General features: G+C 40.4%; 1 protein-coding gene across 4 annotated transcripts in view; it reads right to left on the bottom strand.

Annotated features, from left to right (window-relative positions):
- LOC120533923 (protein PHTF2-like) overlaps nucleotides 1-19,469 on the bottom strand; it is a 175,921-nt gene that overhangs the window by 129,917 nt on the left and 26,535 nt on the right. For 3 of the 4 annotated variants that reach the window (XM_039761038.1, XM_039761041.1, XM_039761044.1), the window contains exon 2: nucleotides 14,237-14,270. The exons of the other annotated variant lie outside the window; for it this stretch is intronic. The gene's annotated coding sequence lies outside the window, so the exon portion shown is untranslated. The remainder of the gene's footprint in view (nucleotides 1-14,236; nucleotides 14,271-19,469) is intronic. 4 annotated transcript variants of the gene reach the window in all.

Genomic DNA, 19,469 nt, shown 5'->3' with positions numbered 1-19,469 from the left:
TCCATACAGTTGTGCTTGAAAGTTTCTGAACCCTTTAGAATTTTCTATATTTCTACATAAATATGACCTAAAACATCATCAGATTTTCAATCAAGTCCTAAAAGTAGATAAAGGGAAACCAGTTTAACAAATGAGACAAAAATATTATACTTGGTCATTTATTTATTGAGGAAAATGATCGAACATGACATATTTGTGAGTGGCAAAAGTATGTGAACCTCTAGGATTAGCAGTTAGTTTGAAGTTGAAATTAGAGTCAGGTGTTTTCAATCAATGGGATTACAATCAGGTGTGACTGGGCACCTTGTGTTATTTAAAGAACAGGGATCTATCAAAGTCTGCTCTTCACAACACATGTTTGTGGAAGTGTATCATGGCACGGACAAAGGAGATTTCTGAGGACCTCAGAAAAAGAGTTGTTGATGCTCATCAGGCTGGAAAAGGTTACAAAACCATCTCTAAAGACTTTGGACTCCACCAATCCACAGTCAGACAGATTGTGTACAAATGGAGGAAATTCAAGACCATTGTTACCTTCCCCAGGAGTGGTCGACCAACAAAGATCTCTCCAAAAGCAAGGTGTGTAATAGTCAACGAGGTCACAAAGGACCCCAGGGTAACTTCTAAGCAACTGAAGGCCTCTCTCACATTGGCTAATTTTCATGTTCACTAGTCCACCATCAGGAGAACACTGAACAACAATGGTGTGCATGGCAGGGTTGCAAGGAGAAAGCCACTGCTGTCCAAAAAACATTGCTGCTTGTCTGCAGTTTGCTAAAGATCACGTGGACAAACCAGAAGGCTATTGGAAGAATGTTATGTGGACGGATGAGACCAAAATAGAACTTTTTGGTTTGAGTGAAAAGCGTTATGTTTGGAGAAAGGAAAAAACTGCATTCCAGCATAAGAATCTTATCCCATTTGTGAAACATGGTGGTGGTAGTATCATGGTTTGAGCATGCTTTGCTGCATCTGGGCCAGGATGGCTTGCCTTCATTGATCGAACAATGAATTCTGAATCATATCAGAGAAAGGAGGAAAAGAAAATGTCAGGACATCTGTCCATGAACTGAATCTCAAGAGAAGGTGGGTCATGCAGCAAGACAATGACCCTAAGCACACAAGTCGTTCTACCAAAGAATGGTTAAAGAAGAATAAAGTTAATGTTTTCGAAAGGCCAAGTCAAAATCCTGACCTTAATCCAATCGAAATGTTGTGGAAGGACCTGAAGCAAGAAGTTAATGTGAGGAAACCCACCAACATCCCAGAGTTGAAGCTGTTCTGTATGGACGGATGGGCTAAAATTCCTCCAAGCCGGTGTGCAGGAATGATCAAAGGTTACCAGAAACGTTTAGTTGCAGTTATTGCTGCAAAGCGGGGGTCACACCAGATACTGAAAGCAAAGGTTCACATACTTTTGCCACTCACAAATATCTAATATTCGATCATTTTCCTTAATAAATAAATGACCAAGTATAATATTTTGTCTCATTTGTTTAACTGGTTTCTCTTTATTTACTTTTAGGACTTGAGTGAAAATCTGATGATGTTTAAGGTCATATTTATGCAGAAATACAGTAATCCCTCCTCGATCGCGGGGATTGCGTTCCAGACCGCGATTGGTGAAAATCCGCGAAGTAGAAACCATATGTTTGTAAGGTTATTTTTATATATTTTAAGCCCTTAGAAACTCTCCCACACTGTTTATGAATATTCCCCGCACAGTTATACAGTAAACCCTCGTTTATTGCAGTTAATCCGTTCCAGACTCTACCGCGATAAATGAATTTCCACGAAGTAGGATTCTTTATTTATAAATCTAATATTTTCGCAGTTAGAGCATTGAAAACCTGTTTAAGACCTTCTAAATACGTTTTTTAACATTATTAGAGCCCTCTTGACATGAAATAACACCCTTTAGTCAAAAGTTTAAACTGTGCTCCACGACAAGACAGAGATGACAGTTCTTTCTCACAATTAAAAGAATGCAAACATATCTTCCTCTTCAAGGTTCGACGTCCGGAGCAGAGAATGTCAGAGAGAGAGAGAAAAGTAAACAATCAAAAATCAATAGGGCTGTTGGGCTTTTATGTATGCAAAGCACCGCGATAAAGCGGCCGCAATGAAAGGATCAATGTCAAGGTAGTCTTTCAGCAATTTTTAGAGGAGTGTCCGTATCTTCTAAGCAAACAGCCACTGTGCAAACAGCCCCTCTGCTCACACCCCCTCTGTCAGAAGCAGAAAATGTCAGAGAGAGTGAGAGAGACAGAGAAAAGCAAACAATCAAAAATGAATACGTGCTGTTAGAGCTTTTAAGTGTGCGAAGCACTGCGCAGGAAGCATATCGTATATCATTGAGTAGTTTTATTTAATGTGTAATACGTGCTCTGATTGGGTAGCTTCTCGGCCATCTGCCAATAGCGTTCCTTGTATGAAATCAACTGGGCAAACAAACTGAGGAAGCATGTACCATAAATTAAAAGACCCATTGTATGCAGAAATCCGCGAACCAGCAAAAAATCCGTGATATATATTTAGATATGCTTACATTTACAATCCACGATGGAGTGAAGCCGCGAAAGTTGAAGCACGATATAGCGAGGGATCACTGTATTTTTGTTTCGTAATGAAAAAAAAAAAAACTTACATGAAAATGCTGTCCTGAGCAAAGCACTGTCAAGAGGCATTTGCCTCATTGCCGGCCCTGGATGCAACAATATTTTTCAATACGTTAAACAGGCCACATTAATTGCATAAGTTAATGTGTTAACTTTGCCAGGCTTTATATATATATACTGTGTGTGTGTGTGTGTGTGTGTATGTATGTGTAATATATATATATATATATATATATATATACTAATAAAAGGCAAAGCCCTCACTCACTCACTCACTCATTCACTCACTCACTCATCACTAATTCTCCAACTTCCCGTGTGGGTGGAAGGCTGAAATTTGGCAGGTTCATTCCTTACAGCTTCCTTACAAAAGTTGGGCAGGTTTCATTTCGAAATTCTATGCGTAATGGTCATAACTGGAAGCTGTTTTTCTCCATTTACTGTAATGGAGATGAGCTTGAACGCCGGGGGGGAGTTTCGTGTGACATCATCACGCCTCCCACGTAATCATGCAGTACATAGAAAATCAGGAAGACCTCCAAAAACGCTGAAGAAAACATGCATTATATAATTGAGAAGGCAGCGAAACAATAAGAAAGCGAGTGACATATACAACCATATTGATGAGTTCTGCTACTTCGGAAACAAAGCACGATGTAAACCTACACTTTAAATTAAGTTCATAGACAGGCTGCGCTGGCGTTTGTAATTTAGTGCCTGCCCATATAAGGCCGTCCGTCAGCGGCAATCCAATAGCAAACTCCACTAAATATTCACGGGTTAAGGACTGTGCTTATGCAGAGGAAGATGAGATGGTCAGCGTGGTGTTTGGCACAAACTCAGCGAAACTGCGAGAGAAAGTTTTAAGTGCCAGGACTAAGGTAACATTAAATACAGCCATGGACATAGCGAGATGGCACCAGCACAACTGGGAACCGATGCATGTACACCGAGCGGCTCACGTGAACTGGCGCAGTGCACAGAAAAAAGCAACAGTTCCAAAGAGCGCTGAACAAAACCGAATTACACAATTGAAAAGGCAGCAAAAAATATGAAGCGTCTGATACATACAAGCATATTCATAAATCCAGCTACTGCGGAAACAAAGCACACGTGGAAAAAGTCAATGTCCGCTAAAGGAAGACAGTGTAAAAAACCTGTGCATGCAGTGTGTCAGGTCTCGGATAAAGAAGAAGACGAGCTGTTTATTGATGCAGTAAGAAACGAATCGATGAATGAAACCTGTCATCTTTACAGCGATTGACAAACACGGAATGTAACTTGAACACAACACATCCTACAAATACAAACCTGATTGAAAGAAATAATGATAATCAAATCATTGATGACAGCAACACTCAGTAACACTCACAAAACAAATACTGTATATTGACAGTCATGTTACGTTATTTTTAAAATGTTCCCTTTTCTTTTCTAGCTTTTTAACACACTACTTCTCGCTGCGATTCGCGGGTATATATATATGTATATATATATATCCCGATCTACATACTCGAATAATGGATACTTTATTCGCCATCAATGATTGTTTTGGTAAAGCCATACTCAGTGTATTCATTAGATGAACGGTAAAAAGTAAGAGCGAGGGAGGATGACTTATTGAGGCATGCAGGCTGTAGTGTGTGTCAACTCTATCTGAATTGCGATCACATTTGAAAAATATATCTTTTCAAGTTCTATTTAGTCCATATGTGTCAAACTCAAGGGCGGGCCACATCCGCCCGGCGTGTAATTATATCCGCCCGAGATCATTTTATATACTGTATTATTGTTATTAATGGCCGGGTATATGAAGCGCTGGTAACACAATAAACTACAGATCCCATAATGCAGCGCTTCAGCTGCCTTGCCGAACACTTACCGCGTTAATCAAGTCTAGCTTATGATGCTGCAAGTTATTGCTAAGCTAGCTCACACGATGCTGAAGAGAAAAGTTGATTCTGAAAATAGAGCCTTTAAAAACCGATGGGAGGCTGAGTATATGTTTACTGAACCCGTGTGTCTCATTTGTGGAGCTAATGTGGCTGTAATTACAGAATTTAATCTAAGACGGCACTATGAGACAAAACATCAGGGAGTTCTGTGTTGTGGAGATTCTCAGGATGGATTGCAGGTGCTCATCAGTGAGGCTGAAAGACCTGAATGCAATGCAGAAGATACAGAAAGCAGAAGAATTAAATAAGAATCTGACACCAGCGGACGTTTTACCGTGCACAATCACAAAGTGATTTCAAGTGAAGTTGCTTTTATGGGAGACACAAATGCACCAGTGCAACTTTCCCTGTTGCCAAGTAATGTTAAACCAAGTCGTCACTACGGTGTTCCCAAATCGCACTTTGCTGATAAACCGGCGCTTTGGTGACTTTGAAGAACAAAAAAAGTCCGTCTACATGCGGCTCGAACCTTGTGCATGTTTGGTAGCACATATCTGTGTGAGAAGCTCTTCTCAGTGATAAAGACTAACAAAACAGCACACAGGAGTCGCCTCACTGATGAGCACCTGCAATCCATCCTGAGAATCTCCACAACACAGAACCTCACACCAAACAGAAACGAACCTGCTGCCAAAAAAGATGCCAGGCGTCCAGCTCTAAAATGACATATGAGCAAAGACAACTGAATGATTTGATTTGTTATTGCTGAAAGGAACACATTTTATTTATATTTCCAGGTTTTGTTATGCAGCATGTTCATATTTGAATTTGTATAATTTTGAAAGGATATATTTTTATGGAGAGCAAAATCTTTTGGGATATTTAAAATCTAAGTTTATTTTTATATAAATTTACATAAGAGTAAAGAAATTTGAATGTTTGTTCTTTTAAGTTATTTAAGGTTTGAGTTGATTTATTCACGAATAATATTCCTGTCTGTTTTACCATTCCTACCAAAGATATTTCTGTCGACTAAATAAAAATTCCTTCTATTTAAAATTTAAATAGAACTTGAACAAATACGATAGTTCATAATATCCACGGCGACTTGCACGTAAGAGCGGGAGTTATCCGTTTTAACAAGCAGCGTATTGCACTGATACGAAATAGCTGTGTGTGTATGTATATGTATATATGTGTGTGTATGTATGTATGTGTGTATGTATATGTATGTGTATATATGTAGATACTAGCAAAATACCCGCGCTTCGCAGCGGAGAAGTAGTGTGTTAAAGAAGCAATGAAAAGAAAAGGAAACATTTTGAAAATAACGTAACCTGATTGTCAATGTAATTGTTTTGTCACTGTTGTGAGTGATGAGTGTTGTTGTCATATATATATATATATATATATATATATATATATATATATATATATATATATATATATATTTACACACACACACATAAACATATATATATATATATACATATCTATACATATACACATATATACATACATATATATCTACATATATACACACATATACATACATACACACACATATATACACACAAATACATATATATATACATACATACATACATACACACACACATATATAAACATATATATACATATCTACATATATATATACACACACAGCTATTTCGTATCAGTGCAATACGCTGTTTGTTAAAACGGTTGACTCCCGCTCTTACGTGCAATAACAAATCAAATCATTCAGTTGTCTTTGCTCATATGTCATTTTAGAGCTGGACGCCTGGCATCTTTTTTTGGCCACAAGTTCGTTTCTGTTTGGTGTGAGGTTCTGTGTTGTGGAGATTCTCAGGATGGATTGCAGGTGCTCATCAGTGAGGCTGACTCCTGTGTGCTGTTTTGTTAGTCTTTATCACTGAGAAGAGCTTCTCACACAGATATGTGCTACCAAACATGCACAAGGTTCGAGCCGCATGTAGACGGACTTTTTTTGTTCTTCAAAGTCACCAAAGCGCCGTGCAAACTCAGTGCGCAATAACTGTAGTAAGCGGTAAGTGTTCGGCAAGGCAGCTGAAGCGCTGCATTATGGGATCTGTAGTTTATTGTGTTACCAGCGCTTCATATACCCGGGCTTTAATAACAATAATACAGTATATAAAATGATCTCGGGCGGATATAATTACGCCGGGCGGATGTGGCCCGCGGCCCTTGAGTTTGACACATATGGACTAAATAGAACTTGAAAAGATATATTTTTTCAAATGTGATCGCGCAATTCAGATAGAGTTGGCGACTACAGCCTGCATGCCTCAATGAGTCATCCTCCCTCGCTCTTACTTTTTTACCGTTCATCTAATGAATACACTGAGTATGGCTTTACCAAAACAATCATTGATGGCGAATAAAGTATCCATTATTCGAGTATGTAGAGCGGAATATATATATATACATATATATATACCCGTGTATCGCAGCAGAGAAGTAGTGTGTTAAAAAAGGTAGAAAAAGAAAAGGGAACATTTTAAAAATAACGTAACATGACTGTCAATATACAGTATTTGTTTTGTGAGTGTTACTGAGTGTTGCTGTCATCAAGGATTTGATTATCATTATTTCTTTCAATCAGGTTCGTATTTGTAGGATGTGTTGTGTTCAAGTTACATTCCGTGTTTGTCAATCGTTGTAAAGATGACAGGTTTCATTCATCGATTCGTTTCTTACTGCATCAATAAACAGCTCGTCTTCTTCTTTATCTGAGACCTGACACACTGCATGCACGGGTTTTTTTTACACTGTCTTCCTTTAGCGGGACATTGACTTTTTCCAACGTGTGCTTTGTTTCCACAGTAGCTACATTTATGAATATGCTTATCAGATGCTTCATATTTTTTGCTGCCTTTTCAATTGTGTAATTCGGTTTTTGTTCAGCGCTCTTAGGAACTGTTGCTTTTTATCTGTGCACTCGTCAGTTCACGTGAGCCACTCGGTGTACTTGCATCGAAGGTTCCCAGCTGTGCTGGTGCCATCTCGTGCTATGTCCATGGCTGTATTTAATGTTACCTTAGTCCTGGCACTTAAAACTTTCTCTCGCAGTTTCGCTGAGTTTGTGTCAAACACCACCCTGACCATCTCATCTTCCTCTCCATAAGCACAGTCCTTCACCCGTGAATATTTACCCGTGGCAGTTTGCTATTGGATTGCCGCTGACGGACGGCCTTATATGGGCAGGCACTAAATTACAAACGCCAGCGCCAGCCTGTCTATGAACTTAATTTAAAGTGTAGGTTTACATCGTGCTTTGTTTCAAGTAGCAGAACTCATGAATATGGTTGTATATGTCACTCGCTCGCTTCTTATTGTTTCGCTGCCTTCTCAATTATATAATGCATGTTTTCTTGAGCGCTTTTTGAGGTCTTCCTGGTTTTCTATGTACTGCGTGATTACGTGGGAGGCGTGATGATGTCACACGAAACTCCCCACGGCGTTGAAGCTCATCTCCATTACAGTAAATGGAGAAAAACTGCTTCCAGTTATGACCATTACACGTAGAATTTCGATATAAAACCTGCCCAACTTTTGTAAGGAAGCTGTAAGGAATGAACCTGCCAAATTTCAGCCTTCCACCCACACGGGAAGTTGGAGAATTAGTGATGAGTGAGTGAGTGAGGGCTTTGCCTTTTATTAGTATAGATATATATGTATGTATATATGTGTATGTGTATATATGTGTATATGTATAGATATGTATATATATGTTTATGTGTGTGTGAGTGTGAGTGTAAATATATATATATATATATATATATATATATATATGACAGCAACACTAATCACTCACAACAGTGACAAAACAATTACATTGACAATCATGTTACGTTATTTTCAAAATGTTTCCTTTTCTTTTCATTGCTTCTTCAACACACTACTTCTCACTGGCTTGGTATTTTACTAGTATATATATATATATATATATATATATATATATATATATATATATATATATATATATATATATATATATATATACATACACACACACACACACACATACATACATACATACATACACACACACACACACACACACACACACACACACACACACACACACACACACACACACACATACACACACCCACAGTATGTGACAGTATAGGTGTCAAGATTGTTTAAAAAATGCAACACCAAGAAAGAAGTAAGATAAAATAAGCAGTGAAAGTGCAATTTGTCTGTAATGAAACTACAGAGGACCTACAATGGTTAGCACTACTTCCTCACAATTCCAGTGTCCTGTGTTCAAATCCTGGCCCAGTCTCTGTCAGAACAGAGTTTTCATATTTTTCCCATATGTACATATTCAACAGCTCTTCCAACCTAGCTCTACAGTTTTCATCCTACATCCCAAACACGTGTGGATTAACGAGTAATATGTGTCTCAGTGTAAGCGAATGTAGCTGTGTGATTTTGCTTTGGAATGGATTAACACTCCCTTCTGGGTTAGCTCCTGCCTTAGACCTGATGCTGTTCAGTTTTGGTTGGATGAAATAATTTATGAATAAAAACGACCTACAAAGTCAATAAACTATTACTCTTCTCAGTAATGAACTGCTGTGCCATTTTTTTAAAGATTTCCTATCCCCATCGAAGGGCACAATACCCCAAACCAATGAATTATTAACACCAGCTAGAATTAGTTTGATTGATTTTAAACTGCAGTGCAAGCATGGCTTCTCAGGCTTATGCTGTATGCAGATTTTTAGAAGTTTTTATGCAGGCAGTATTTTTATATCTGTAATAAAATGAAAATCGACAAGTGGGTGAAAGGATTTTAAGTGATCGAAGTGATGCTGTACAGGCTAAAACAGCAGTAGACTACTCACAATTAACTGTTTTATTCTCAAGATAATTCTTGTCTGCAACACAGTCATTTAAAGAAACATGCATGTCTGCATTGCTTTATTATGTGTAACTCAATACAGTCCATAATACAATATTAATTAAGGTAAAAGATAACTTTCTGAAAAAAGAATTAACAAACTGCCATAGCCTCAAACAACAAAAGTTGTGCTACATGGACGAGAGAAAAATCGGAGCATGATTGTGCTCCATGGAAATCAGGATGCAGACAACAGTCAAACCAAAACACCAAAACGTATTATAAAATGTGCATTAGTTCGTCTTCTACAGTCAATAATATTAAATCCTTTTTACATACACAGTGTAAACATACAAAGAGTGCTTAGTGTTTGGCAGGAAAAGTAGCATGAAACAAAAATTCCTCTCTGGCAAAAGAAAGCAAAATATGTAAAGACTCAGATAATTTGCATAATGAATATGTACAGTGCTGTGAAAAACCATTTCCCTCTTCATGATACCCTCTGTTTTTGCATATTTGTCACAATGAATGGCTTCATATCTTTAGACAAAATGTATTAGTTAAATAGAACAGGAGTAAACACTTCAACACCGTTCCTACAGTAAGCTGTAACTTAATATATTTAAGTAATACAGCTATCCAACACCTCTATTGCCTGTGTGAAAAAGTAATTACCTCTAATTGATAATTGAACTCAGCTGACTGACTGCTGAATCTAAATCTCATCATGTATGATTGACTACTCCAAGAATGAGTCCTCACAGTTTCTAGAAGAACACTATGCCTCAATCAAACAAACTTCTGAAAGAGATGAGTAAAACGGTTCTCGAAACTTATCAATCAGGGAAGGGTTAAAAAGCCATTTTTAAGGCACTAGAATCCCATCAAACCACAGTGACAGCCATTACAGTAACATTTGGAACAGTGGTTAATCTTCCAAGGAAAGACTGGGCAGCCAAAATTACCCCAAGATCACAGAGTGAGAGCAGACCCAAGAACAACACTCAAGGATATACATGACTCTCGATAGCCTCAGTTAAGATTAATGTTTATGACTGTACATTAAGAAAGAGAACTTGGAAAAAATGGTTTTCATGGGAGAGTAGCAAGACAGAATACTCTGGTATCTAAGATCAGCATCAGTGCATGTCTCAAATTTAAAAAGAAACACCAGGAAGATCCCAAAGCTGTTTAGAATAAAGTTATACAGAGATGATCTCCGGGCAATATGGGCAATACAGAGTTCAACAGTAAGAAATCCATGTCTGCAATAAAATATGGGAATGGGAGTGCTTTGGAACCTGGAAGAATTGCCACTATTGATGATCATGAATCATGAAATTTGCACTTTATAAGTATGTAAGGAGAATGCCTTATCATCTGTCCATGACCAAGCCGAAGGGTATCTGTGTATTGCAGCAGGACAATGACCAAAAACACAAAAGCAATTAATAAAACTGAATGCCCCAGGTTCTGGATTGGCCTAGTCAAAGTCACGATCTGAGCCCTAAATGAACAGTTCATGCTTGTAAACCTACTGATGTGTCTGAATTATTGCAGTTCTACAAAGAAGAATTTGCTAAAATTCCTCAAAAGTAATATGAAATACTGATTAAATTATAGGAAGTGTTTAATTCATATTATTGCTGCTGAATGCGCTGCAACCAAGTATTGAAAATACAGGGAAAAATTACTTTTTCATATGGGTAATAGGCACGTTGGATAACTTTGTTCCATAAATTAATCTAATGATTTAGAAACTGCAGTGTATGTTCAATCAGGTTCCTTTTCTTTAATACTGCATTTTGTCTAAATGTCTGAGGCTATTCATTCTGTAAAATACATTAAACAGAAGATATTTAGAGGGGCAAAATACTTTGTCACAGCAATAAGAGACATTAAAATTAAAATCCAAAGCACTTCCTCGGCCATTAAGTGACAGGAGAAGCTATATACAGTATTAGTTATATGAATAATTTAGTCTAAAGAAGGTAACATCACATACCAATAACAGCATATTGAAGACAGATTCTTTCTTTGAATGCCCAGAATTAGGGACAATTATACCAAAAGATTACAATATATTACAAAATGTCTCATTCTTTCTAGCTACATAAAAAGTAATGAAAGTGAAAGAAAATGCATTTTTAACAATGTGACCAAAAGGCAGAGGAGTACACATTTATGGCATGTCAACTAGTTACAAGTGCCTTACAAAAATGGTGACTGACTGCTTTATATACAATAAGGTGCAAATAAATTTACTGCAACACTCAAGCATCCAGTAATCCAACTGTCTGGTAAGCTCTTCCTAATTTATCTTTATCAGACAGTTACTAAGGCAACATAAAAATAAACAATATAATGAGAAAGATTTTTGAAAATACTCTGGGCTTGACTAGATAGGCTGTACAGCATGCAGCAAATGCAGAATGCTATACAGTCTGCATCTTCTGCTTAAGTCCAATGGCATGAGAGGCAGGAAGGTCTCCTATTGCAATTTCTAACCAAGGTCTGATACAGATTGAAACTGAAATTCAGTGCATCTCTGATAGTAAGTCACACAGGAAATGAAAGTCAAACAGTATCCACTAATACACTAGAGTTTGTAGACAACACTGGCAGGTCCACATAAGATGCCATATCCCATGCATTCCATTCTGTCATGGGGGCAAACAGGTGTGCACATGAATGGAATAGTGACCCATGCTATGTTTTTACATTCAAGCTCCACATGCAGCCATGATTGGCTCTGGCTCTTTATACCCATGTAATGGAAAAATGGGATTCAAAAACAACTGGACAGATATATAGACACTAACTGATTTATGGCCAACCAAGTCAAGGCCATTCATTCTTACGGCCCGAGGGCCATAGGAAAACAATAGGATCATAATGTACTAGAAATTGCCAAAACCACCCACGACAGGTTGCAGAGGCCATGTGCCATTTGTATGTCACATACTTGTGTGGCAGCACAGCCAGCCAAAGAAAGAGCTGAAGAGATACAGTAGCAGCCTCCTGGCTGTTTTCTTTCATGTACTGATGATCCAAGCAACGAATGACCACAAACTAGCAATCAGGAAAGAAAAAAAAAACGACTGCACTCAAAGTTGCAAGTTCTGGGACAGCGGTTGGCCATGCCACAGAGGTTGGGAACATGCACTGATTACAGTGCGCTGCTGCGCCCATCACAAGCCAAACCACCTGGATTGGCACCAGAGTGCTATTGTGCAACAGGTGACACCTCAGCGCCACACTGGAACAGTGTGATTTTTAAAAAACAGTGGCTGGAGTGCCAATCCTGCCACCAACCCCTGAGCTTTCTCTGCATGTTGGATGCAAGTTAATATCATACCCTTGCTCAAGGGACCAACGGAGTAGAGTCACTTCTGGCGTTTATGGGGTTCGAACCGCAAATCCCTTGTCTTAAGAGACTTGCAGCATTTTTGTTTTTACTTTGCTCTTCATGCAGCTTGCAAGTCTTTTTTGCAGATGGTTTGCACTGTTTTCTTCTATCAACAAGACAGAAACTGTATATAGTACTAAAACTTTCGTTATTATTACTTTACTGGGTCTCATGTTTTCTGATTCTTGGAGGGCCCTTTAAGGCTTGTTTTGATCAGTGCTGCTCCACATGGCTAATTCTTAGCCATTCGCCTGCACTGTCCTCCATTACATTGACAAGACTTGTAGCTGGCGAGAGTTGAAAATTAGTTTCAGCTTCTTCGCACTGGCAGTTAAAGTATGCATAACAGTGAGCCACAGAGCAATAAACCGTACACTTTTTGACTGACATACGGCCAAATGGACGGTCCCAAATAGTGCATGACTGTATGTTCAACATGCATTTTGAATTTTTAAGCTTCAAGGCTCCTTTCTCTTAACATTTTTCTACTTCTGGTATTAGTGCACATTGTTTTCTGAAATACTTAATATTGATATTCCCTGTAAAGTATATAAAAGGTGATCCAGTGGGTAACTTAATTTCCTCATGGACCAAGCATCATGGATTCAAATCCTGCAGCTGTTCACTGCTTGTGTGCAGTTTGGACTGTTTCCTTCTGTCTGCAAGGGTTTTTTTCTCCCAGTTAATCCAATTTTCGTCCTACATCCCCAAATGCATGCAGACTAAGGTAACTGGCAACTTTAATTTGACCGTGCGTGCGTGCGTGTGATTTTGGGGGGGCATTTTGGATAGATATGAAAGTGAGTGGGAAAATGGAGTGATGCCCTGTCCAGGACTGTTTCCTGTCTGGCTCTTAGTGTTTCCCCCGAGATGCTATGGCTCCCTACAGCCCATAATTGGGTTTGGAAGTGTGGCGAATATTACTGTATGTTACACTGATTCTTCTCACTTCACAATGCCACAAACCCACTATATAACACTGTGTAAAAATCAAAGCTCTGGGAAAGGGAGCTAGTGAGCCAAGAGAGTTAGCCAGCTAGTCAGTGCACTCTGAGGGAGCCAACTTGGATTAGCAGGTTAGGAAAATGGACGGATACATATACACATTTATTAAATAAAAATAAAACACACAAATGTACATGCCTTATAATATGTACGTTTCCTCTACAATTACAAAGAAAAAGCTGTGCTCTTTTACCACCTGTGCCTCTTTAAATACTTAATATGAACTGGGGCAATTTACTGTAAGCACAACACCACAAAACCAACCCCACTTACACTGTTACTTTTACTAACACTTTTTATGTCAATCGTAATTTAATTTACTGAGAAAACTTGCTCACTTGTAGTTTTTGTGGCCTAAGGACTTTTTACTACAAATCATGCAAAAATAATACTAAAACATTAAAAAACATGCATGTGCAAAAAGTCATATTACCTGTTGAAGTCAATCAACTGAAGCTAAATCACATCTGAAAGAAAAGAAAAAAAAGACTGTAGAGTACCTTCCAGTATAAATACACACCTTGTGCCAAAGGATGCAAAAGTGGCAGAAACAAGTGTCAGAGGTATGCACTTAGTACTCTATTTCAACGCAGGCCAAATAGTCTTATTAAGTTTCTTATTAAGTCTAGTCTCTGCAGACGATATGTGTGAGTACTTTGTTTTGGACACAAGCTAAAATGTACGGAAATATATAAACAAGAACAAACTGAAATCTATTTAAATATGTAGTAAATATAAATGTTAATGGGCGACTTCCTTACGAGGGGAGGTGGAGGGTGACACAGGATGGGATTGGCTGTGATTTCCTATTCTCTTTGTCCACGCAGGCCGTAAAAGCAATGACATTGGTTTTTAAATATTATTATCTTTTCAGATTTCAAGGACATTGCCTGATGCCAGTAAAATGGGCAAAAAATGAATTTAAATAAAAATAAGGTGTTCATGTATTTGTATTTGCTTCAATTCAAAAAGTAAAAGTAAAGTTGACTGCACCATATTATGGTACTAAAACATCTACAACGTCTTTATATATTTGTTTGGCTCTCAGCTATTGACTTCTCTGTTATTCGTTCACTGCTTACTTCTCTTTGCATTAAATGTATCAATTCTAAAACAAGGTTTTTACAACAAATCAGCTGTTTGATTCACCAGACCCTGGATTTTCTATTACATTTTTTGGATGATTGATGTGAAGGAGAAACCAAAGTTAGGAATACAAAATAAATCCCACTTCTTTCTTTCTTTGTTTGTTGTTTCTATAAACAAGTGAGCACTAAACCTTGATTACAGGTCTTTACACTGCTAACAGATTGACAAGAATGGTTACCGTATACAAGATTCCGCCTCCACCCTCCCCAACCCGAAAAAAAGTACTCTAAATAAAGCAGCAAACAAGTCTGAACAGAGACTTAACCATGCTATTGTCTTTCTTTAAAAGAAAGATAGGTAGGAAGTTATTGTGTATATGCTCAAAAAGTATCAGAAATGACTGACAATCATTTTGGCAAATACTGAAAGATCCCTAATGACTAACAAACAGCATTTGTAAACTCCACAATCATTTTTCTGTTCACATATGTACTATGTATATGTATTAAGAGACTTTATAAGAAAACAGGTTGGTCACTTATGCTAAAACCATAGCACTCTCAAAACGTATTCAGAATAGTTAATAAATTCCCTTTTAAGGCATGTTTGCATATAATGCCCAAAGCACCTATTGTGACAGCCCTGTCTGTCTGTCTTTCTTTCTCCATAAGCCAACTCGGCAAAACTCAGGACCAGTTTTGTTGAAATGTGGCACATTTACTCTTCAAGGAAATTTGTTGAGACAGGTCAATTTTCACTGAGATGTCTTGAACAGACTGTGTTGTACACAGCTTTAAAATGTCAACATCTTCCACTGAAACACACTGGTGAATTTGTGTACTTGTCTTTCTTAAAATGGAGAAATGTTCTGTGTGACTTCAACTAGATAGATAGATAGATAGATAGATAGATAGATAGATAGATAGATAGATAGATAGATAGATAGATAGATAGATAGATAGATAGATAGATAGATAGATAGATAGATAGATAGATAGATAGATAGATAGATAGATAGATAGATAGATAGACTTTATTAATCCCAAGAGGGAATTCACATAATCCAGCAGCAGTATAATGATATAAAAAACAATATTAACTACAAATAAGTTCACTGTTTCAGACCAATTTGAATATTTTTTAAATGTTCCTCTTTTTTATCTCCAATAGACACTACTGATGGCAAACTGATCCTCGGTACAAGTTAAGGAAAAACTAGAAGACTGCATGCACAATGTAGGAAGTCGCTGTCTGATTAAGTATGCACATGATTGTATGCATCTCATGCCTCCTGAGGTTTTCATTGCTAACAGGTAAATTAAATTATCTGCAGATTATAACGATTTACTATTTCACTGTCACTTTAATTTACAGGGGTGGCCAGACACCTAGGTGACAGGGAGAATACCGATAAATAACTGAAGAATATCAAAATGTCCAGGTTTTAACAGACTATCCATCCAATTAAAAATTGCTCCTCTGAAACATACATTCTCACAAAATATTTAGAACAGCGTATATGAAGTTTATACCGCAGTTTGAAGTAATATGCATATAAAATCACAGTCAAAACTTTGATGGGGAAAACTTAATTAAGAACTTGCATTAAATATGAACAGCATCGTGAGGACGTGCCCTAACCCCTCTCTGATGACGATGAGATAAAGCAGCCATTAAACACATGAGGAGAGGCTTTATTTTTGGGGAATACATTCTACACAAGTGGTACTCCCAGGTTTGGGACTTCTGGTTACAATGTAAATTTACCATCAAAGTATCACATTCACTTGATGTCCACAATGGTCACTTGCTGTAATAAAGTTTGTTTTTCACGACTGTTTTTCCCTTTTTTAACATTTGTCTGTAACTGCATAGCTTTTGGGTGGTTGCCGAAGATGGGGACCTTGGCAGTCTGATCCTCGGCTACAGAAACTGGCTCTTGGGATGTGGAATGTCACCTCTCTGAAGGGGAAGGAGCCTGAGCTAATGCACGAGGTCGAGAGGTTCCGGCTAGATATAGTCGGACTCACCTTGATGCACAGCTTGGACTCTGGAACCAATCTCCTTGAGAGGGGCTGAGCAGGTGTGGGCATACTTATTGCCCCCGACTTGGAGCCTGTGCATTGGGGTTTACCCCGGTGGACGAGAGGGTGGCCTCCCTCCGCCTTCGGGTGGGGAAGGGACCTGACTGTTGTTTGTTCGTATGCACTTAAGGGTGTTCATATGTGCACTTGGCACCAGGACACCCTAGGCCTCAGGTCGATGATCGACTTTGTGGTCGTGTCGTCGGACTTGCGGCCATATGTCTAGGACACTTGGGTGAAGAGAGGGGCGGAGCTGTCAACTGATCACCACCTGGTGGTGAGTTGGCTTCGATGGTGGGGGAAGATGCCGGTCAGACCTGGTAGGCCCAAACATGTTGTGAGGGTCTGCTGGGAACGGCTGGCAGAGTCCCCTGTCAGAAGTAGCTTCAACTCCCACCTCCGGCAGAACTTCAACCACGTCCCGAGGGAGGTGGGGACATTGAGTCGAATGGGCCATGTTCCGTGCCTCTATTGTTGAGGCGGCTGACCGGAGCTGTGGCCACAAGGTGGGCGGTGCCTGTCGTGGCGGCAATCCCCGAACCCGTTGGTGGACACTGGCAGTGAGGGATGCCGTCAAGCAGAAGAAGGAGTCCCATAGGACTTTTGTCCTGTGGGTCTCTGGAGGCAGCTGATAGGTACTGGCAGGCCAAGCGGAATGCAGCTTCGGTTGTTGCTGAGGCAAAAACTCGGGCATGGGAGGAGTTTGGAGAGGCCATGGAGAACGACTTTGGACGGCTTCGAGGAGATTCTGGTCCACCGTCCGGCGTCTCAGGGAGGGGAAGCAGTGCAGTGTCAACACCGTATATGGTGGGGAAGGTGCGCTGCCGACCTCACTTCGGGGCGTTGTGGGTCGGTGGGGGAGTACTTCGAAGACCTCCTCAATCCCACTAACATGCCTTCCAATGAGGAAGCAGAGCCTGGGGACTCTGAGGTGGGCTCTCCCATCTCTGGGACTGAAGTCACCGAGGTGGTCAAAAAACTCCTTGGTGGCAGGGCCCCGGGGGTGGATGAGATACCGAGTTCCTTAAGGCTCTGGATGTTGTAGGACTGTCTTGGTTGACACGTCTCTGCAACATCGCATGGACATCGGGACAGTGCCTCTGGATTGGCAGACGGGGTGGTGGTCCCCTCTTTAAAAGGGGACCGGAGGGTGTGTTCCAACTATAGAGGGATCACACTCCTCAGCCTCCCTGGAAAAGTCTATTCGGGGTTCTGGAGAGGAGGGTCCGTGGATAGTGAACCTCGGATTCAGGAGGAACAGTGTGGTTTTCGTCCTGGTCGCGGAACAGTGGACCAGCTCTTCACCCTTAGCAGAGTCCTGGAGGGTGCATGGGAGTTTGCCCAACCAGTCTACATGTGTTTTGTGGACTTGGAAAAGGCATTCGACCGTGTCCCTCGGGAATCCTGTGGGGGTGCTCGGGAGTATGGGGTACCGGACCCCTGATAAGGCTGTTCGGTCCTGTACAACCGTGTCAGAGCTTGGTCCGCATTGCCGGCAGTAAGTCGAGCCCGTTTCCAGTGAGAGTTGGACTCCGCCAGGGCTGCCCTTTGTCACCGATTCTGTTCATAACTTTATGGACAGAATTTCTAAGCGCAGCCAGGGTGTTGAAGGGGTCCGGTTTGGTGGACTCAGGATTGGGTCACTGCTTTTTGCAGATGATGTTGTCCTGTTTGCTTCATCAGGCCGTGATCTTCAGCTCTCTCTGGATCGGTTCACAGCTGAGTGTGAAGCGGCTGGGATGAGAATCAGCACCTCCAAATCCGAGACCATGGTCCTCAGCCGGAAAAGGGTGGAGTGCCCTCTCAGGGTTGGGGGAGAGATCCTGCCCCAAGTGGAGAAGTTCAAGTATCTCGGGGTCTTGTTCACGAGTGAGGGAAGAATGGAGCGTGAGATCGACAGGCGGATCGGTGCGGCATCCGCAGTGATGCGGGCTCTGCATGGTCTGTCGTGGTGAAAAAGGAGCTGAGCCGTAAGGCAAAGCTCTCAATTTACCAGTCGATCTACGCTCCTACCCTCACCTATGGTCATGAGCTATGGGTAGTGACCGAAAGAACGAGATCGCGAATACAAGCGGCTGAAATGAGTTTCCTCTGCAGGGTGTCTGGGCTTTCCCTTAAAGATAGGGTGAGAAGCTCAGTCATCCGGGAGGGGCTCAGAGTAGAGCCGCTGCTCCTCCGCATCAAGAGGAGTCAGATGAGGTGGCTCGGGCATCTGATCAGGATGCCTCCTGGACGCCTCCCTGGTGAGGTGTTCCGGGCACGTCCAACCGGGAGGAGGCCCCGGGAAGACCCAGGACACGCTGGAGGGACTATGTCTTCCGGCTGGCCTGGGAGCTTTGGGATTCTCCGGAAGAGCTGGAAGAAGTGGCCGGGGAGAGGGAAGTCTGGGCCTCTCTGCTTAAGCTGCTGCCCCCGCGACCCGACCTCGGATAAGTGGAAGAGGATGGATGGATGGATGCATAGCTTTCAAGTTGTATTTAATGAAAATTACAA

The sequence above is a fragment of the Polypterus senegalus genome, chromosome 8 (genome assembly GCF_016835505.1).
Source record: "Polypterus senegalus isolate Bchr_013 chromosome 8, ASM1683550v1, whole genome shotgun sequence".
Classification (NCBI taxonomy): Eukaryota; Metazoa; Chordata; class Cladistia; order Polypteriformes; family Polypteridae; genus Polypterus; species Polypterus senegalus.
Note: the sequence above shows the minus strand (reverse complement) of the source record. Positions and strands in the feature narration are given on the sequence as shown.